Source organism: Mycteria americana, chromosome 16 (assembly GCF_035582795.1).
Source record: "Mycteria americana isolate JAX WOST 10 ecotype Jacksonville Zoo and Gardens chromosome 16, USCA_MyAme_1.0, whole genome shotgun sequence".
NCBI classification, from domain to species: Eukaryota; Metazoa; Chordata; class Aves; order Ciconiiformes; family Ciconiidae; genus Mycteria; species Mycteria americana.
In genome coordinates this window covers 975,929-998,280 of record NC_134380.1, presented here as the reverse complement: position 1 = coordinate 998,280, position 22,352 = coordinate 975,929, and the positions used below count along the sequence as shown (strand labels likewise).

Genomic DNA, 22,352 nt, shown 5'->3' with positions numbered 1-22,352 from the left:
CTCCATGTACAACCACTCCTTTAAACAGATCCATGCTGGCAGGCTCAACTTCAGCCGCAGCGGCAAAGGGGCCCGACCTGCTCGGCACAGCCTGGGCATGCCACCAGACCACCCAGGGTGGATGGCACTGGGGAAAGGAAAGGGCACCTTGGGATGTCTTTTATGTAACACCCCAACCGTAGGAGGGCTGACGGGGTTCCTGACCCTCCTCAGCCCAACAGCAAATGGAGATAACCAGGCTTGAGCGAGGATGGAGGAGATCTGCTGTGCGCTCTTCTGCCAAGTGGGTCACCAAGCAGAGAGCAAAATTCTGCCCATCGGAGGGGTGACCAGGTGAGAGAAAGCTTTGCTCTGCAGCCAACTGAGAAAGCATGGGGAAAAAGAAAATAAATAAATAGTAGGGTGGAAGTGGTCTTGGTCAGCACTCCAGCCACTGGCTATGTATTTTTCATTGAAGTTGAGATGACCTGCTCGAGCAACAGCAGGATCAGGGACTATAAAGGGAGATATCCCTTCCCAGCACTCTCACTGGGCTGCAGAAGATCCTGTCTTGTTCCCATTTGGCCACAGGAAACCTGTGCTCCTCCCCACCAAAACACGCTGAGATGAGGGCCTCTTCCATCCCACCTTCCCAGGAACCTGCAACTGAAACCCCCCCCAGGCTTCCCGCTGCCTCAGCGATGTCTTAACTCACTGCTGTTCATCCCAGGAGGCACCAGCCACCCGAAGCTGGCACAATACCCGGATTCCTCCAACAACCTTCCTTTGCCTGCACCCTAGAGCGGGTGTCGTATTCCCAACCATCTCACAGCCCTCCTGGGAAAAGCCAGAAGGCACCACCCTGCTCTGCAGCATTCCTCCACCTTGCACAAAGAGGTGGTTTGGGTAACTCCAAGACCAAAAAAAAGAGAAAAAACTAGTTATAGGTCAAAGCACTTTACAGCAATTTCAGGGCATGAAATATTACAAGGATCATAGAATCACAGAATCCTTTAGGTTGGAAAGGACCTTTAAGATTGAGTCCAACTGTTAACCTAACGCTGCCAAGTCCACCACTAAACCATGTCCCTAAGCACCACATCTACACGTCTTTTAAATACCTCCAGGCATGGTCACTCAACCACTTCCCTGGGACAGCCTGTTCCAAGGTGAAGAAATTTTCCTCAAATTTCCTCAGAAATTTGCTCCTTTCAAGAGTAAAAGCATAGACCTGTTCATCATAATATGGAGAAACACCACTGCTGGTGCTGAAAGCTGGTTTGCTTTAGGGTTCTTTCCCTTTAGTAGCATTCTCTTATTTTGTCTTGCCTTGTGGAAAAAAAAATAAAAATTAAAGAAATAACATAGTTTAGCAAATAAAAGAATGCCCAAACTATCCATTAGCTGTCTTTTTTGACAAAATGACTTCTCAGCAGGAGGTTCCACCTTTGAACAATGCTGGCATTTTCAAAATTTTCCTTTTCTTCACCCTTTCGGTGAAGAAATTTTTCCTAATATCCAATCTAAACCTCCCCTGGCGCAACTTGAGGCCATTTCCTCTTGTCCTATGGCTTGTTACTTGGGAGAAGAGACCAACACCCACCTCGCTAATAGAATCATAGAATCATTTAGGTTGGAAAGGACCTTTAAGGTCATCGTGGCAACATACATCTAAAACCAGCCTGACAAACCCAACAAACCTCAGAATTAAGGATGCCTTCAAAAGAAATATAGACACCCTGCAGTCTGGAAGGTGTGGGAAAGCTTGTGGCCAGCAAACACCCACCTGCACCCAGCTGAGGCTCCTCAATGCTTGCCATCCCAGACGAGCTCAGCTGGATGCTGCGTGACAGGTTCAGATATATTTGGCTCAAGTTCTGCCTTGAGGTCTCACTGCAGAAAGCGGTGCTGCTGCTGGCGTTATCCGACCTACAGCACATGGAGCTCCGACCTACAGCACACGGAGCTCTGCAGCACGAGTCCGACCACTCCCTGTTTGTGATTTCCACTTAGAGATGACCACCTCTATCATACCTTTTACTTTTAAGTAACTGGTACATACTTTCCGTTTTGATCCCACTGCAATACAATAATCTGGAAATATCTGCATACACGTTGCATTTTCTAAAAATCAGCTAACATAAAACACCACACAAGAAACTTGCACAAAATCCAACAGCATGAAACCAATTATCCTAGCTTTGCATGGATAATTGGTTTATCCACCTAAAATAAACAACACATCACCATTTTTTGGTGACAATTCATCAGCAGATTTCCATAAGGTCCCAGTCAGTGATACTGGGCCTTTCATCACTAATAATGGTGGAGAAGAGGGAAAGTGAGGATGCCCAGCCTGGGTACGGCTGGTTGGCATGAGCTCTGTACTGCAGTACAGAGCTCTCAATGGGTCTTTCTTGGGTATGTTACCCAAAAAGAGATGGCACAGTAGGGTCTCGGCTGCAGCACTACAAGGAAACAAAGAATAAAATATTTGCTTTTAAAAATCCTGAGCACGCTGCAGCAAGGGAAGCAATGAATGGCTTGCTCCTTTCAAGAGTAAAAGTATAGACCTGTTCATCATAATATGGAGAAACACCACTGCTGGTGCTGAAAGCTGGTTTGCTTTAGGGTTCTTTCCCTTTAGTAGCATTCTCTTACTTTGTCTTGCCTTGTGGAAAAAAAAATAAAAATTAAAGAAATAACATAGTTTAGCAAATGAAAGAATGCCCAAACTATCCATTAGCTGTCTTTTTTGACAAAATGACTTCTCAGCAGGAGCTTCCACCTTTGAACAATGCTGGCATTTTCAAAACCTTCTTTAATATTTTTCTTCTAAAGACAATTCTTTCCACATATTTATTATCTATCATTTATTCTCCTGAAAACTAATTAGAGCCATAGGGTCCCTCCCCAAGCTCAGCAGAATGGCCTGGTATCTCCAAATTCTGACCGACCTCGTCCCTGCCCTTCACTGTGGCTGTCCAGTGCTCTGTAGCATGAGGAATATCTTATTTGTTACTTACGTGTACACAAACAATTACTCACTTTGTGCAAGATGACACAAAGGAGTGCATTTATACACACAGCACCATCATGAGGATAAGCGAGCCTCCTCTTCTGCTTGGACTTTGCCACTCCAAAAATGTTCCAGAGTAGGCAGTGCAATGGGAAGCCTACATAGACAGTGAGAGGCAGGCACTGACACAGCAACAACATGACGTTTCAAAGACGGCCAGGTGACAGTAACATTTCATTCTCATTTAAATACTTGTCTATCCACACACACCACGTCCTGACATCCATTCCCTCTTCCCTGAACCACAGCACCCTGCTGCTGAGCAGTACCAGTGCTACAAACCGTGCAGAGGAGGAAGAGTTGGCTGTTGGGTAGGTAACATAAAGAAGAATCATAGAATCATTTAGGTTGGAAAGACCCTTAAGATCATCGAGTCCAACCGTTAACCTAGCACTGCCAAGTCCACCACTAAACCATGTCCCTAAGTACCACATCTACACGTCTTTTAAATACCTCCGGGGATGGTCACTCAACCACTTCCCTCGGCAGCCTGTTCCAAGGCTTGACAACCCTTTTGGTGAAGAAATTTTTCCTAATATCCAATCTAAATCTCCCCTGGCACAACCTGAGGCCATTTCCTCTCATCCTATCACTTGTTGCTTGGGAGAAGAGACCTCCTTTCAGGTAGTTTAAGAACCTCTTTTCAGGTAGTTGTAGAGAGCAATAAGGGCTCCCCTGAGTCTCCTTTTCTCCAGGCTAAACAACCCCAGTTCCCTCAGCTGCTCCTCATAGAATTTGTTCTCCAGACCCTTCACCAGCATTGTTGCTCTTCTTCGGACGCGCTCCAGCACCTCAATGTCTTTCGTTTAGTGAGAGTTTCTAAGCTCAGGCTCTTGCAGCACATGTGCCCAATGAACTGCAGAAGAATCACTTAAAAGAAGCCAAAGAGCTCAATTCACCCTTACATGACCCAGAAACAAAGGAGGAGTTGAACAAAACCAAAAAGGTAACAAAATCAAAAAGATGGCAAAACCAAAATGAGAGTCTGTAATTTTCTGCAGAACTTATCACCCCTCCACATCTCTGATGTCAATCATCCACAACGTTCTGAAAGATCAGACATTAGCATGACCAACAGGAATATTCATAGAATCACAGAATGGTTTGGGTTGGAAGGGACCAAGATCTTTGGTTCAAAGATCTTCTAGTCCAACAGTCCTGCCATGGACAGGGACATCTTTCACTAGATTAGGTTGCTCAAAGCCCCGTCCAACCTGACTTTGAACTCTGCCAATGATGGGGCATCCACAGCTTCTCTGGGCAACCTGTTCCAGTGTCTCACCACCCCCATCATAAAAATGTATTCAAAGCTAACACTAACAATATGGTTAGCCAACAGAGAGGCAGAGCAACCTGTATCTCGTGTCTGTCTCTTGAGAAGTGCTGCAAGGCTCCTCCAAAGCATACGGCTGCGAGCAGCTCTGCCACCACAGAGGAACCAGAGGTTTCCTGGCAGGACCCTCTGTAAGTGCACAACCTGTCACACGGCCGCAACACCGCGCCGCCGCCTGACCAACCTCCGAGGCCTCTTCTGGTTACATCCCTGATGGCATCTCCCTTCTTACACAGAGCAAAACCAGATTGAGTTCACGACTGCCAAGGATCTGGGGGATGCCGACACTCACCAGCCACGTGCGGATGCCTGAATCCTCCCCCTCTCCACTCTCCCCAGGTTCTCCCCTGCCTCTGTGCGGACAGGCGCGGGTGGAGGAGCCGGGCAGGTACCGGCAGATAACGGTCGTACAACCCCTCGCTCACTTGTCCTGTTACCGCAGCGTAAACTCTGCTCTCGGACTGGGTCCAGGGATTTACAGCGGTCATCATTCTTCTAGCTTTGTTTTATTCACATGCCTGAAACACTATCCCTCTTTCAAGGGCAATAATACAGTGTCATAAGATTTTCCCTTTCTAACAGCAACGTTTATACAACTTAGGAGAGCGTTTATTTTTGAAGTGGCCCAACACTGAAAACGACGCAGTTAACTACAAACTCCTATCAGAAAATCTCTTCTCAAAATCTGCTCCTATTCTTACTACTTGCAAACTTTATACACCAAGCTTCCTCCTGTTTTCACACTGTGACAGAACATTTTTCATCACTGTTAAACACCAGTCTATTGATTTCTATCTCAGTAGGTTTCTCAGAATAGTTCCAATGATGTCGATCCACCATCTAGAGCTGGATTTTCTACAAATCCAACAAATACAGAAGCACAACCTGCTCCTGGAAAGCAAACAGGATGGTTTGCTTTTGCTCAGCTGATGAACAAGGAACATGACAGGGGAGAAACAGACATCCTGAGAAATGCTGGGAATTTCCATTCAGCGCAAGTCACATGGAAACGTGTACCGTAAATGAAACAACATGCTAAAATGAACCAGAAGCCTGACGAGAGTCAAAGCAAGGTGTCTTCTCCAGCAGCCTTTCAAAAACCAAGTACTTCAGCTGTGTACTCTATGAGTCTGGAGTTTCATCCCAAAAAAGACTTTTGACAGCTCCAAGTCCCTATTCCTCGCAGAAATGTCACTCAAAACTAACTGGAGGCAAAAGAGTCTCTTTAGATGTAAGAGTTTTGCTGGTGATTTTGCACGCACAGGTTTAATTCAGACCACCCTGTTCCGCTAGAATAAAGAGGCCCGGGTTGATGTTGCTTCTGAAATTCACTAATGCCCCTATCACCATTAAGTCTGTGTGTTCAAAATTGTCCTAAAACATGCTGCAGAAATATCCACCTTACGTAAATTAAACACCCTTTAAAGGTTCTGCTAGCTTAATAGCTTAATACATAATTCTAATCATCAACCACTATAACATCTACTTCTCCAAGAACTATAAAAGTAAAGATTACTGGAGAAGTAATGATTTGGAAGAAACCAAAACAAACTTTGGAACTTAATGCTTTTTCATAAATTAGGTTAATCCTCAAAACCAGACCTGAAACTATGAAGTTTCTTGACTTAGGGTCTTCCCAATTTTGATTAGTGGATTTTTCAGCTGTATGTTAATGGTTATACTAAGTCCAGACTGTATTTGAATGCAGGATGGCCTTGACTATGGCTGAGCTGAGTGGTAAGGGAAGTATTTGCTCATGTTTTGAGGGAATCTAAACAGGATTGTGTGCTAAGTTATGCTGCTCTCAGAGAAGAAAAAGACAGCTGAAATAGCTTTCTGATTGCAAATAAGTTAATCTTCTATCCATAAGGATAGCAATCCTTATTTCAAATCACTGCAGCCATAAAATGATGGTATTCTTGTTCTCAAATCCATTTTTAAAAGGATGTTGTTTTAGCAACAGGCCGCTGTGTGGAACTGAGGTAAGGGAGGATGTGATCCCTTGTGTCCTGCTACTCCACAATAGCACATCCCTTGGCGTTTCATAGACCTTCACCAAAACGGACACAGTGAAAAGCGGCCAGGACGCCTTGCCAAGCACGCACTGGAGACCCACCTACACAATGGCCACAGAAGAATAATTCAGCCTCATAGCACGCATTGTTTCTTGCTGCACTGGTAAATGGATGCTAAGTTAAGTATATAATTATTTACGTGCTGCTATCCATCACTAGGATTAATCCAAGCACTTGGCTCTGCAGTTAGGTTCTCATCACTCTTTTTGAGGCCTCTTTACCACAACCACAGCCAACCAGTCTTCATGCAAGAAGAAATAGCTGTCTAGCAGATAACGTGCAGTCCAAAAGTATTCCTCCAGAGTTATATCCTGTATTACTATTTTTACTTCACCTAGGACATCTGATTTCTTCAAGCCTCTGAGTCACCTCCTGTTGGAGAAAGCAATCCTATTTTCTTCCTAGAATTTCCTCGCCCCCATCCCTGCACACCACACCTCAACAACACTGCTAACGATGTTCAGGTTATGCATAAGAAAATGCTCACTTTCCAAGCAGTAAGATTTTCAAAACAGCAGTAGTTTAATGGATTTTTTCCAAGGTTTCTGTCTTGCAGGGATACAAATTGATCCCTGCCAGAATGCTTTCCACTTGGTTCAAATCTGCAATATCAACCTCTTGTTGTCACGATGTGAGCGTGACTGTCATAGTGCAAAGGTGACTATTCTCTCTGGTCGGATGCTGAAGTCTCTCTGCTGTTTGTGGAGTAGCAATATGCCAGGAACCAAGTATGCACTCTATTTCCTTACTCTAGTATAACCAGAAAAAAAAATAAATACAACCACAGGAAAATGAGTTGTGGCAGCAAACAGCAGGAAGATGACCAAAGGATTTGCAATAAACTGTGCAACCTTTTTACCTCTCCCTGTTAAAATTAAAACATGTCAACAAAAAGACAGAGAAAACAGGGGAAGAAGGGATGTCAGGAGGCCAGATGGGTTGGGTCCATTTGGGAAGGGAGACGAATGTTTGAGGTTATCTTCTTAGGAGAAAATTGCAAAATATCAGGTCTGATCTCTTCCAGGGCATCTCAAAGCAAAGCTAGTGCCAACTCTTACCTGCAATGGAAAAAAACCCAACAAACACAGAGTCTCTGCTCTTCCAACAGCTCTTACTACCCAAATTGTTAGATCTTGTCTGCTAACAAAATGCTTGCTTTGATGTAGAGACAGCAGAAGAACGTTTACCCGTGTTCAGAGCTGCAGCCCCGCAGCTGCTGACGTCCTGAACGCACCCAGGATTCACAGCTCATTATCTCTATTGCTGCTAGCACAGCACTGCCTTCCCATAGACCCTTCCAACCTACAATTTTTTAGTTATATTTCCTTCCTTTCCAGTCTTGCTCATGGATGTACTCCAACATCAGCACAACTAATTTGGGAGTAAAGTAGGTTTCCAGCCTTGCCCTCAAGACAAACCATTTTTCAAGAAAAAACTAGTCAAATTTTGAAATGAAACATGAACGAACTTCAGCAAATAGCGCAGTTTATTTGGGGAGTCTGAATGAAAGAATAAGCCTGGGGTTTGAGTTATTAGTCTTAAGAACTGTAACTACAGAAACTCACTTTCAAAGGTACAAGTATTTTCAGTACGTCTGTCTCTTACTGACATTTACTACCCTTCAATGAAACCTTCAATTTAGTATAATCCAAGAGTCAGCATTAAAATCCAACATGACGATTTTGTACTGCAGGAATGTGCTAAGTATGCTCATTTTTAGAAGTCACCTCATTAGAAAGAGTATTTATCCATAATTCACCTACAGCCCCAAGTGTGCTTCTACTTAGGGAGCACAAAAACACAGAAGCCCAGATCAGCCGGGACTCTGGAAGGGCTACCAGCCATTACCTTCATGAAACCCCTACACAGTAAAACGGTTGTACTAAACAAAAAGTTAGCAAGGCATCTCGGTGATTTAAGGCTGGGAGGTGGCTCACAGTTGCACAGACGCTTCCTGCACCAGCAGACACGCACCTCTGCAACTTGCAATACATGATTTATGCTACATCCAACAGCATTTGCAACAGCTTCTATAAATACCTCCACTATAAAGCCTGGCTAAAGTAGGTTAGGCTTCGAGTGCAAGAAATTGCAATCAGATTAAGATTAGTTCCCTCAGACTGGAAACTCCCAGCAGTAAAGACCTGAGAATGATGTCTCCGAAATCTCCAAAATCCACCATTAACCTTTAGCATTTACTATCCCTGATACTACCCTGCATGGAAATACCATTCGAATAAACAGAGTTAAAACTATCCGAGTCTTGGGAGCAGAACAGCTGTGGTAAAAGACCTAAGATCTGTGCCTGGGCAAGCGTTGCATACTGAATATAAGAGCACATGGCTGCACATGCGCAAGGTGCACAACCATGCTCGTGCCAAGCTGTGACGGGCAGCTCTCTGCCGAGAGAGGAGAGCGTAGCACTAGTGTTAGATGGCAGCTTTCCTCCCAAACTGGAGTTCAGGCAATTTCTTGCTGGAGAGTATTATTTAACACATCACTCATAGTCGCACTCAAACGCCAAGCCTGGTGAAACACTGATGGATAGAACCTGGAGGGTCCAGTTGTCCCAGGCACCTTCAACCAGCCAGCACGCGGGAGGTGCCGCTGGACCAGATGTCCGTGGAAATGGGGCTGCTCTCAAAGCAGCATATCGTTTCAGTAACAAATATTGCAAAAGGTTCACACTACCTATGTTTGAGGCAGCCGCAGCATAATCCTGCGGAGGCTGTACTGGAGCAGTTGTCAGAAGGAAACGGTGACGCTACCCCGCAAAATTTATCGCGAGGCACCTGGAGCCCTTCCTGATGTAAAACAATAATAAATTATGCAAAGTGCCATGCCAGGTACTTTTTCATTATGAAACAGCACAGCAAGAATCATAAAACAGACTGTAGGGAGGAGGACTGGGAACAGGTTTGGTTGATTTTTTTTTCTTTTTAATTTTAGGAGCCTGTACTTAGACTAAAAGCAAGGAAAAAATCTGCCCTTGAGGCCTTTGCTTAAGGTCAATGGAAAGGATTTAGTTTCTTTGGATAAAGCAACAAGTATGTTTCCATCATCCCTGTAGCTACCTTATGCCAGAAAAGTGGCAATGTCAATCACAGCCTGCATCCCACTGGCTCTGATAAACACCTCGGACTCAGCCACGGAGAGTCCTACAGCCACGGATCGGGAAGAAGAACAGGAACCAGAGGACTCGGGGGGGGGGGGGGGCTTTTGCCATTTTAAGGCACAATTATTTTGGGGGAGCAACCAATTCTGTCCACCTTAGTGTTAGTACATCAGGTTTTTTATTTCTCAAGACAAAAGAGACCACAAGTGGATCCTGCTGAAAGCACAAAACAGCACTGGGAATTAGGAATCGCTGCCTTTATGTCCGTAGGGAAGGACGAGGAAAGCCCTCGGCCACCAAGCCAGGAGGCATCTCCTGACACAGCAGTTCTGGATTTCCTAAGTGTAATTGCTGGTAACTCTCTAACAGAGAAGAGGGCCATAGCGTTGTGACTCACTGATGGCTCAGGTGGGATCAGCAGAGCAAATCTAGACTCGTTTAAGCAAAATGTTCCCCAAGATGCCAACAGAAATGAGGGAAGCGTCCAACTTCTCCTCCTGCACACGTCTCCCTCTCTTGCCTCTTGCTTTTCTCCCATGAGCTGTCGCACGGGAGGTTTCCAGCCCTTTGTTCATCAGGTTGTCATTTGCTACCTTTCAGGAAGAAGCAAGCTGTGAAAGGGACTTCAGCACCCCTGTCCCTGCCTTCCCTCTCCCCAGCTCCCTCCCTGTCCCGGTGCTGCTCTCCCCCACCGCAGAGCATTTTGCTCCACATCCCCATGGCACAGGAGGCTTCATTTTTCTCTCTCTCAGTTTAGCCTGTTAAACCAAGCAGGTATTTTTTGAGCCTCCTATCATCTACGTGGAGGATGCTGCCTGACAAAGCGCTGCTTTTCTACATGTGGTTTTGGCACAGGGTCAGGCAGGCAATACCAACCCCAAAAGATACTGCTCCCAGTGCAACTCTCACATTCACATCTCTGTGGCAGTCTCTGTGTGATGTGTATAGATACCAAGGCCCTACCAGGGGACACAGACAGGCCAGCTGCTTGGGTGGGAGCTCGGAGAGCACTGCAGGCAACCAGGCAAGGGGCAGGACAGGACACAACTTTCTCCCTGAGCAGAGTTCCAGGTAACCCAAGATGCAGCCCAGCACCACAGGATGAGCCAACAAGGCAGGCAGCAAAGAAGCGGGCAACATCGGCACCGCACGCCCAGCCAGACCTCAGCCTAAGGACCACGTAAGGATGCCACTATTGCAACACTGTCTCCTTGCTTCACCTTTAAGCCATGAGAGCAGTGCATGGTGCACACACGCATGGATGCGTGTGTGCACTGCAACGCTGTCACCTCGTTTTACCATTAAGCCATGAGAGGTACATGGAGCACACACACATAGAGCATATTTAAGAAAATGGATTAAGTTGTTTTGAAACAACCACCAGTCAAAATAGGCAAGGGAAGGCTGAGAGGAACATCTCGGGAACCCTTCAGAGTCAACAGAAAAAGAATAGTTACCAGCAGTGTTACCTGTCACTGACTGGTTGAATAACTAAAAAGGTAAAGCAGAGAGAGTGTGTGTGCGTGAAGATGTATAAGCTGCACTAACAAGCACAATTAAAACATTGGAAACAACTTGTGATAGGGTGAAGAGACTTGTACTGGAGCACACTTTTAATTTGCTCCAGACTCCATTGGTAATGCTTTGGTCCCAGCACCGGGCTGCTTCTCCACTTGACCACTATTTCCACAAGAAATAATCCTTTGCAATGCAAGGGCAGCAGATCTCCATGGTTGGATCCAAAACTTTGCAATACATGCTCATTTTTCCAAATACTATCAGCTGATATCTATGCATAGCTAAAAATACACCAAGCCAAATTTTCAAGTTAGGATCTGCTTCATGTAAGCTGGTTTCCTTGTTTGTGAGCTCCCAGGTGTCCTAGGAACATCTAATCACTGCTTTCACAGACTTAAAGAGGAGTTGAGCCTTTCTGAAAGCCTGGTCTCAGTTGCAAGGTTCTTTAAAAAAAATATTTATCTATCTACATTGTTGCACCAGGAAAGACTTTGGTCTGGATCTTAAAAATGCCTAGGTATAGATACCAAGGCCCTACCAGGGGACACAGACAGGCCAGCTGCTTGGGTGGGAGCTCGGAGAGCACTGCAGGCAACCAGGCAAGGGGCAGGACAGGACACAACTTTCTCCCTGAGCAGAGTTCCAGGTAACCCACATGGTCCCAAAAAGCATTTTAGCTTAGTTCTGCTGAATTATAATGGAGGTACGTACAACTGCTAAGCAAGAAGTCAAAATACAAGTCCACAGAACATACAAAAGCTTTTAGTTGTCTTTGAAAGTACTTTCTTTTTTTTATTATTTTTATTATTTATTATTTTTAACTGCTTCTTCAGAGAACTTTTACACACTAAATCCAAGGCAATTTTATGCTAAGCTTCAAAAATGGTACCTGTAGATAGGCAATGATCCATTTTTGTACTTCTCCAATTTGGAATTTCAGAAAAAGATGTTTTAATTTAAGAGGTAAGGGCTAGACCCAAAGACATACAGTGTAAGAACAGTTGCAGTGGTCCATCTAGCACAGCATCCTGTGCCCCACCATGGCCCCAAGAAGATGCCAGAGAAGAGAGCAATAACCAACCCCATGACATTCTTCTTTCAGGTATTCTCTCAGCCTCCAACCACTCTCAGCTGAAGGACCTCCTCAGCCAACCATGGTATCTCTGTATTTAATAACCATCACTGGGTTTCACTTCCCTGATCGTATCACATCCTCTTGTCTCCTTGTGAGCTTTCAGACCCCATCATGCCAGGCCGGCAGGAGTTCATAGAACTCAACCCAACACTTGGCTCTCCAGCCCTCGGACACGAAGGCACTTTGCACAACATAAGCCCAACGCAGCAGCTCAGCTACATGCAGGCTGTCAGAAGAGACAGGAGCTGCCACCCATGCCCAACACCCTGTCACCATCCGCCCTCTCCCCTTGCTGCACGGGTCCTTCCCTGGCACTTGCATTTGAGACACAACTCGAGCTTGTCGAATTTCCACAGCCCCGTCCAGCGCAGCAACAGCGCAGACCTCACCATGGCCATGCAATGGGTATGGTGGCCTCCACCAGGTCCACACACGCTCCCACCCTGTCTCGCAGGACAGCACATCCTCGATGCCACAAGAGTCATACACAACCCAGCGCCGGGGTCTGCCCAGCATCCCTTCACCATGGCCACAAGTCCCCCGTCACCACGTCGTAGCTCTTCTCTGAGCACCATACTTCCTTTGCTTTTCAAGGAATTGGAGAGGGAAAAAACGAAGGGAAATTCACATTGCAAGGAATTTAAAAAAGCAAAAACCCTAAAAACTTAAGCAAACTTTGGTTTAGTTTGCATTACTTTGTTCAAACCCTTCTTCATGCTGAAATCCAGCAGAAACAGTCAAACGCATCTGTAAGTCCAGTTACTTCTCAGCATGAAAATAACGCACTCAGAGGCCCTCCTAAACATAACACCACAGCACTGCGAACACCAGCTTTTGGGTTCACATTTTTCTTACAGAAAAAAAGATTAGCATCTGTGCGCTCATAAAAATTCAAGCTTTATGCTGTTTTCTGAAGCCTTCAATACGAATTAGTAATATGCTGTAACAAGAAGAGCAGCACAGGAAGGAGCCCCCGTTTCACGCTGCTAAGACACACCGGGCAATGTCCAACGATCGGTGTCTCCAACAGAATTTGCAGCTTTAATAGCCGGGCAGCATCAAAACCTCTTCAGACAGATGCACGGTAATGGCACTCTTGCTTGACATTTTTATTCAACTGCCAGAACACCTGAAATGCCAGGAATGAACGTTGCTGCTGTGCTGGAAGGACAGAAGGCAGCAGGTACCGAACCCCTTCCACACCTCAACCGAAGGCTGGATGTAGCAAGGAACCTGGTCACAGTGCTGCCACCTCCAAGAGCATGGCAGATTGCCGAAACTGCCTCTAACAGGTCAACAGCTGGCTGCTTTCGTAATTTTTGTGGATATTTACCCATGTGGCAGAAATCTCCATTTTTGTTAGCAAAGACAATAGAGAGAGAAGCATTACAACATTTAAATTCCTTCCCAAAGGAAGAACTGGATAGCTGCACACAACCAACAATGACTCTGAACCAACAACCAACCAACCAAGGTATCTGCAGCAACAAACATCTGCAGCAATAAACTACACAGACTACAGCTTTGGTATATCAGTTGACGCAACTCTAAACAAAGAACTCGCATCTGGTTAGTGTAGAGAGGATGGATCTAAGAGGATATAAAAAATATATATATATCCTACTGATCTTAATACAGCCATTCCTCATGAGAACAAACACTGTGCAGAAAGTAAGAGTATAAAGGAAAGCTGCATCACGTTAACCTGCAAAGCAGGAAGCTGATGGTTTTGTGGTTTTCCTTTCCTATGTGGTTCCAGATGAGTAAAATCCCAGTGCTTCTAGCTAGGACGAAACCGAGCCTCTGAAGACCTTGGCTCCAGCATGTGAATCACAGTCAGGAGGTGTAACTTCTGTCGAGAGCTCTGGTCTCCTTCTACCACCCAGCTCAAAGCGTTCTGCTCCTTCAGACGCACTCGCCTGAAGAAGGACACACAAACCCATTCCTTCCCCAGTGCAGGAACTCCAATGACAACAAGGTGCCTTTTTATTACTACACCTTTTTATTACTGTAAAAAAGTGCATTTTAATACTATGTATTTATCCTGCAGCATTATTTGCAGGCCCTGACCCTAGGACTTGGGTCTCACTGTGCTCAGCGCTGTAATGTCACACCGAAGGAAGACCTGCCATCGCGAAGAATCCACACGGCAGGATCTCCAGTTACTTCACACCTGGGTTACCCCCAGAAGCAACAGCTCTGCCTTTTCCCACAGGTGCTCAACCCTGACTTTTTTTCCCCTGGGTTAGTTTTAACCCAGACTGCTACCCTGACCACCCTCACTGCCAGCTGCTCGCACTACGAGCTAGCACAGGAAAGGGCGAGAAAAGCAACGCTGCCTCCTTCAACACCACCGCTATTTTCCAGTTAACCCTGGAACCAGAGCATTAAATCAGACGCACAAAACAGGTGGCTGTAACCCACCAAACCAGCTACCTCTGCCAGAAATTTCACTTTGCCATCCCTCTAAGACCACTGTTTCTTACTTTTTTTCCTTTGCATTTCCCTAGTGCTGGACTGCTCTGGGCACAGGAGCACGTGGGGATTACACAGTCCATGGCCTTGAAAGCTCATCGTTACACGAATTGCTCAGCACGAATATGGAAACACCCTCTGTGTAGCTCATCAAAACCTAACTGACATAGCCACTATTTTCCAGACTGTCTTGAAATGGGCAGGACACCACTTTGACCCTCAAGACCCTCGAGAGCACGCAGAGCAGCAGGTATTGCAACGGGCACACTGGTATTGCTGCTCAGCACCCATAACTCCCGATTGCTTAGGAGATGCAAGGGTTCAGCATCCCTGGAGAAACAAAACGGTTCTGGAGCACTTGGCCCACGAGTTACAGCTCCCTCCAGCTGGTAATTTATGAGTATTCCCCGTGGCTTCCCTCTCCCGTAGAGAAACACTTTCTAGGCATTTTATAAACCCAGCCCAGCGGGTGCAAGCCATGGTCACACACTGTTTTGAATTTGTATTTACTTAAAAGTCCCACGTCTGTGAACAATGCCAGGCAGGATCAAACTGCCATTCTTCTCTTCCTAGCATAATTAGGTTTTTGTACTCCTGGGAGGGGCAGGGGACTGTGTGGAGATGCAGATCCACTCTGATCTTCATTACTTTCTTTTGAACACTCTCATGAGAAGCAGCCAGTGCCTGTGAGAAGTAACATTTACTTGTGCAAGTCCATGGCCACTTCTGGCCATCCCTCTCTCTAGTCAAACTTTCTTCTTCCAGAGCCTGAGGATGAGGAAACAGAGTCTGAACAAGCAGGGCTATAAGTTACAGCAAATAATTCAAATTCTGAATGTATGGACAAAAGCTGGTAAGAACCACATCACCTTTATGCTGCTGATACCTGAGAAACCCCAAGATACTTCTACAATGAACTGTTTCTAACTTTCAAGTGGTCCTCTCACCATGAGACATCCAGCAGATACTTTTCATGCTTCGCCTCTAGCTAACTGCCAGCTTTAGTCCCTGTCACATCTATAAACGAGCTATGTTATATTACAAAAGGTTGTTTTGCCTCCAAAACATGTATTTCTAGTTACTGTTGACACTTCTGAACATGAAGTGAAAGAAGCTATTTAACTAAAAGAAACCAATACAGCCTCATATATGAATTACAATAAATAGTAAATTTAATCTCACTGAGAAATAAAACAATTGCACCAGAGTTCCCTATCAAACTAAAATCATAGACTCCACCATTTTGTGTTTAGGTTAAAAATACTAAAATCAATTAAGAACTGAAATGAAAGTTCATGTTCACTAACAGAAAGCAGAATTTAGTATGCCATCCAGCACTCAAGCTTTTCAGTGTCATCCTTTTACTAATACAGCCATTAGGAACTGCCTAAAAAAATCTAGTACTCATTGAAGGACTCACTTCCATCCATCAACAGCATCCCAGCTGACAGTCCTCAAGCCAGCCACACACTAATCAACATCAGGATTTCATCCCACCCCATCCCTGCAGAAGGTGGGACCGCATCTGCCATGTGCCTTTTCACATGGCGCAACGCTGAGGGGTAGGCAGCCTACACCCAGTTTTGCGTGTATGTCTATCCCTGCCTTTCCCAAAATGACATGGGGTGGGGAGCGCTTTCTTCACTCATCACAGGACCAACCACACCTTGCCAGAGCAAATGTCCCACCTCAACACTGAGTCTCCCCACGGCCTACGTGAGGGTTTAGGGCATCGTACACCATCAGGCGAAGCATACACCCTGCTTCTCAGCACCCTCCCGGCCGTGAACCCACCAACCTCCTCGCCCAGAGGTGCTCTCTGTACATAACAGTACTGGACCGTTCCCTCCAAGAACTTGTCCACACTCTTCTTCTTCACCTCCACATTTTTAACACCCACAACACTGCATACCACAGTTTCCACAGCGTAACTACCCAGTACACAAAGCACCACTTCCCTTTGGGTTGTTTTTTTTTCTAACCTACCTCCTTGCTGGTTTAACCTGATGAGTATCAATTCTTGCATCTCACAGCAGATACAGTGAACGATATCATCAAACTGTTCCACATATTCAAATATTCACATATTCTCATATGCAAATGTCCAAAGCACTTTGAAACATCACCAGGTCTCAATTTATCTGTTTTTGTTCTTTTTCCTGGGCTATAGCAGACAGCACTGTAATCCAAATTGCTTACTTTAAAACAGAAAAAAAAACCACTTTTTTTTTTTAATATATTAAGTTTCAAAAAATGTGTTATTCTGTTTTTAAATACAGTCCCAAAATTTAATAAGGTCAGTTTAGCAAATTTAGCAAAACCAGTCTTGTTAAAGCAGGCAACTTTCCCCTAAAGTATAAAATACTTGTCTAAAATTGAAAGGATATTGGATTTAAATAAGCCAGTTTTAACACTGTTTATGAAGCTCATTAGATAAGAGTTGTTCTTCATTTTTTTTTACTTCCTCATATCTGATAGTTGCACTGCTTCCATTTCTTATTTTGCCCAAATTTATTCAATCAGAAAGATACAATACAGTAATTTCACCAGCAATTAAAAGCATAAAGCAGACTTTTTTTGGAACATCACAGCTTTAGCTTTACATATTGGGTACAAAAGAAGAAAAATCATACGCACATTAATTTCTGGTGTCCTATATGTTAAGATTCATGGTATAAGAGAAAATTATTGATATAAAAAAACCAAGGTCAGTATCCTGAAAAGTCTGTTCTGATATATACTAGTAAAGAAAATATGCATCAGAAATATCTTTTGACAAAAGTCTCTCTTAAAGCTATATCTGTCTTCATTTACAGGTCGTATGAAAAATGTCACTGAGATGATTAAATCTGAGTTCTAGTTTCTCATCAGCAAAGGGGCCAGCGACGCAAACCTAACCCTGCTCTGGACTAGGACCCGGCGGGGAGCTCAGCGCCTGGACCCCCGCCTGCAGTCCCGGTGCCGGAGCAGGTTCCACCTGCAAGAGGAAAATGCACCCTTACTGACCTGCTCGCCGGTCCCGCGCCAGGCACCTCTCCTTTATCCTCCTCCATTTTCCTGGGAGCACGCTACCCTCCTCTTTTATTCAGAATACTCTTGAATAACACATATACCACCCACTAAACCCCCCAAATACGACCTGTCAAGTACAGGATAGGCAGTAAATCGTATAAGGTGCATGTTTTTGTTGCTTTTACACAATATGACATTTTATTCCACGTTTAAGTCTCACGTGTCCCTTGAAGGGCACTTTGTACCCAACACATGATGTGCTAAATACCAGTTCAGAAAGATTAGCAAGCTGGTGCTCAAGAGCACAGAAGTTACACGAAGTTGATTCATTATCAAAACAAAACTAGAGAAAGTAGCTGAAGTGAAGCCTAACAAAAGCACAACTCTTGCTGCCATGGAAATACAACGGCTGTCACTCCAAAAAGTGGCATTGCACACATGCACGGTACTTTTTTCTTTAAATCTGGCCCCATAGCCAAAGCACTGAAACAGCTAGCCTATGGAAATATACTTGTTCATGGCATTCCTTTAATGCTACACAGCTTCTTAGGAGGAGAAATAAAATTACACTGGGAAGCTAACTTAATATCAAAGTGTGGGAAATGTCCTTCAAACAGTTTTCATGTTTGCAACCCCAAAAGAAATGGGGGGGGGAGAAGAACAGGCCCTGACCCTTTCCGTTTTGCTATACGGACTTGTTAGCAAAAAATACATGGGCAAGAAGCACCCCTGGGAACAGTGCTCCCCCAAGAGAGGGCAGGTGACGGGCGCGGGCGGGAGCCCAGCTACACCAACACGGAGAATTGCTCGGGCTGTCGCCTGGGCAAGAAATCCACAGGAAAGGGAAGGGGATTTAAGCCACGGGAGGTTCAGCGTTGCGTTCAGCTGCTTCGCGGAGCTGCACCCCAGCACACACCACAGAAGCCGCTAGCAAAAAGCTGCTCTCTTTTTAGGTCAGTGGGAAGTCGGTCGCATTGCAACCTTTCCCCCTCATTTCATAGTTTATTAATAAACCGACTGCTTACTGCTGTGGTCTCTCAAATACAGCTCAACAGAGAATCAACAGACTTTGTGCCTCCCCTGACAGCAAGCAGTTTTGTCAAATTATTCAATAAGGCAAAGCTGCCGTCCTGAACTGAGATACTTGCTGCTGTTTTTCCATGAAAGAGCTGTAGAGAGTTGGGGATCAAATCCTGCCACTTCTCAAAGGCTTACAAGAGAAATTCAGACATCTGTGTTACATTCCTTTCATTTACAACAAACAGAGGATCTGCAAAGCATCACCCTCCGCTGCACACCTTTGATCTTCCTGCACGGAGAAGAGCAACAGCCTTTTCCCTTCCCAGTACAAAAAAACCCACCTTCAGATTAAAGGCTAGATGCTGTTCCTTTGGCAAAAAGGTGGATCCATAGCAGAAACCCTAACTTACTGGGAGAGGGCAACAGGTACCAGCCATCCAGTGCCAGATCCAGTGAGACCCCTCCTGCCCACTGCAAGTGCCACCAGTTTTGCTACCAAAAGTTACCAAGCACTGACTGCGGACTTGAAAAAATAAATTAAATAAAAAACAATAGCTCCTCTCATTCTCATTAATAGTTGGTAAACATGACCTACAAAATTTACCTGTGCAACAGAAAGCCTTTAAGTGGGTAAGAAAATTCACAAACATGTTAATGCTTCCATCATCCTTTCCTTCAAAATAAATGTGACCTTTGCATGTAACATGCACAAAGTCAGCTAATACACTCCTAACACTTTCAAAAGTGGTTTAAAGAGAAAACTACAATTAAAATATACTCTAGGGGGTAATTCAAGCACAAATACTGTCACTATGTAACAGTCAACAGTTATTTTTAATGGAAAATACTCAACATCAAAATCTGTCTTTGCTGCAAACAATTTTTGCCAGGAAGAAACCAGATACTTTCTCTGTCAAAAGAATCTCCTTGAGTACTTTCCTAATAGTTCACTTCTTAATTCAACTGGTTACAATTTACAGAGAAAAAAGCCACTGGCACCTCTCACCAGCTCTCTGGGCTGACACCCACTGCCCGTCCTGCAGCGCAGGGGCTGCCCTGGCCGCGGCTGTGCAGGTAGAAGGGTCCCTGGATCCGGACCCCACTGCTCGTCGCAAGCTCCCCCTAATCCCACCCAGGTGGGCTGGACAAGACCCCGCTCCCGGCAGCATGCTTGCTCTCCCAGGACCTTACCGCATTAGCTTAAACTTCCTGCCAACAAAATTTAGATCCTTCATCCATACTTTCAATGGTTTTAAACTGAAAGAGGATAGGTTTACACTGGACATAAGGAAGAAATTTGCTCTGCAGAGGGACCTGGACAGGCTGGGTCGATGGGCTGGGGTGAATTGTATGAGGTTCAACAAGGCCAAGTGCTGGGTCCTGCACTTGGGCCACAGCAACCCCATGCAACGCTACAGGCTTGGGGAAGAGTGGCTGGAAAGCTGCCTGGCAGAGAAGGACCTGGGGGTTGACAGCCACCTGAATATGAGCCAGCAGTGTGCCCAGGTGGCCAAGAAAGCCAATGGCATCCTGGCTTGTATCAGAAATAGCGTGGCCAGCAGGAGTAGGGAAGTGACCGTGCCCCTGTACTCGGCACTGGTGAGGCCGCACCTCGAATGCTGTGTTCAGTGTTGGGCCCCTCACTACAAGAGATACATTGAGGTGCTGGAGCATGTCCAGAGAAGGGCAACGAAGCTGGTGAAGGGTCTGGAGAACAAGTTTGATGAGGAGCGGCTGAGGGAGCTGGGGTTGTTTATCCTGGAGAAAAGGAGGCTGAGGGGAGACCTTATCGCTCTCTACAACTGCCTGAAAGGAGGGTGTAGAGAGGTGGGGGTCGGTCTCTTCTCCCAGGTAACAAGTGATAGGACGAGAGGAAATGGCCTCAAGTTGCACCAGGGGAGGTTTAGACTGGATATTAGGAAATTTTACCTCACTGAAAGGGTTATCAAGCATTGGAACAGGCTGCCCAAGTCACCATCCCTGGAAGTATTTAAAAGACGTTTGGATGAGGTGCTTAGGGACATGGTATAGTGGTGGTCTTGGTAGTGTTAGGTTTACAGTTGGACTCAATGATCTTAAAGGTCTTTTCCAACCTATACAATTCTGTGATTCTGTGAAATGTTGTACAATGGGGGTGGTGAGGCTGGCAACCAGAACAGGTTGCCCAGAGAAGCTGTGGATGCCCCATCATTGGAATTGTTCACGCTCAGGCTGGACAGGGCTTTGAGCAACCTGATCGAGTGAAAGATGTCCCTGTCCATGGCAGGGGCGTTGGACTAGATGATCTCTGAAGGTCCCTATCGACCCAAACCATTCTGTGATTCAATAACTGACTCTGGGGAACAGCCAATGGACCGTGTTTTACACAGGTTTCCGAAGCAGCGACGAAACCAGGCCAACAACCCCACAGCATGCAAGGAGGCACTCGCTCTTCTCCCTTAGCAGCATGTGAAACCTCCCCTGGAATAAAACTCAGGCCACGTACGACTTCAGGTTTTCAAACCAAGACGACCTACCCTCGGATGCACAACAGCAGCTGCTCCTATAGAAACACACATCATTTCCATCACAACGCCTCTTAGGGATGAAGATCTCCACTACGCAGGAGCTCCCCAGCAGCAAAAGCACCCCATGCACAACCCCATTTTTTCAACCGTTCTTATGTATTTTCCCCATTTTTAAGGTAAACTGCACTGCTTTGGCAGGCAGGTAGGTGCTAAAGTATTGGTTTAGGGGGTTTTTAATGCCTTTCAGCCTCTTGGGTCTGACCCACCTGCATTCCTACCTCCAGGCATAGGAGTCAGCTGAGCGATTTTAATGGAAGTATTTTACAGCCTTACCCGCCGTGAGCCCCTGCACAGGGCCCATGACTGAACACGCCGCCGCGGGGAGCTTACAGCACGTGCCTCCACGCTGCCTACTGCAAAACCACAGGTGGGAAACCACCCACCCTATCCCCTCAAGCTGAAGCACACCGCTTCTCGCAGGACAAACCGCTCTCCAGATTCAGAACATAGAAACACTAACAAATTTTCACTTCAAAAATACTAGTGTCAGAAATCCATGGTGATGCTGGAGGGTTTTTTGTCGCCTGCTCTCTTGATGTCCTTACGGCAGCAGCCCCGGCACCGTGCTGCTAGCAGCTGTGCTGCGCAGTCTTCTCCTGCCACCGGCAAAGCAGTTCACATGTTTTTCCTACACTTTCAGACAACCAACACAGTCAACCAAGCTGTTCAGAAAGGATTCACTGGTTATTTGGTGCTCAGCTTACGGTAGCCTCAGAGCCCATCCACTCCTGCAATGGGAAAACAACAAATTCCCTTCCCCAAGACTCCATTTGTCACCAGTTTGCTTCAGGGGCTACCATCAGACCCAGCTGCCGAGCTCTGGAAAACCTCATTATTTTGCAAAACCCTCTGATGACAAAGTCTTTTTTTTTTTTTCTTTTTTTTTTTTTTTTCTGAAATTTATTGAGGATTTTTTGTTTTGTAGCATATTTCAACCCCTCCAACGCACACGAACTGTCTACACCTGACAGAAGATCCCAGCTTCAGATGAAAAGCACTGCTGGGGAAGAAACTAAAACCCTGCAGAAGCATTTGCAGTCTTCC

The 22,352-nt window shown here is 45.5% G+C and overlaps 1 protein-coding gene across 1 annotated transcript in view; it reads right to left on the bottom strand.

Moving 5' to 3' along the window:
• The window catches only part of MAP2K4 (mitogen-activated protein kinase kinase 4), a 106,369-nt gene that overhangs the window by 65,262 nt on the left and 18,755 nt on the right, over positions 1-22,352 (bottom strand). The gene's annotated exons all lie outside the window — the stretch shown is intronic.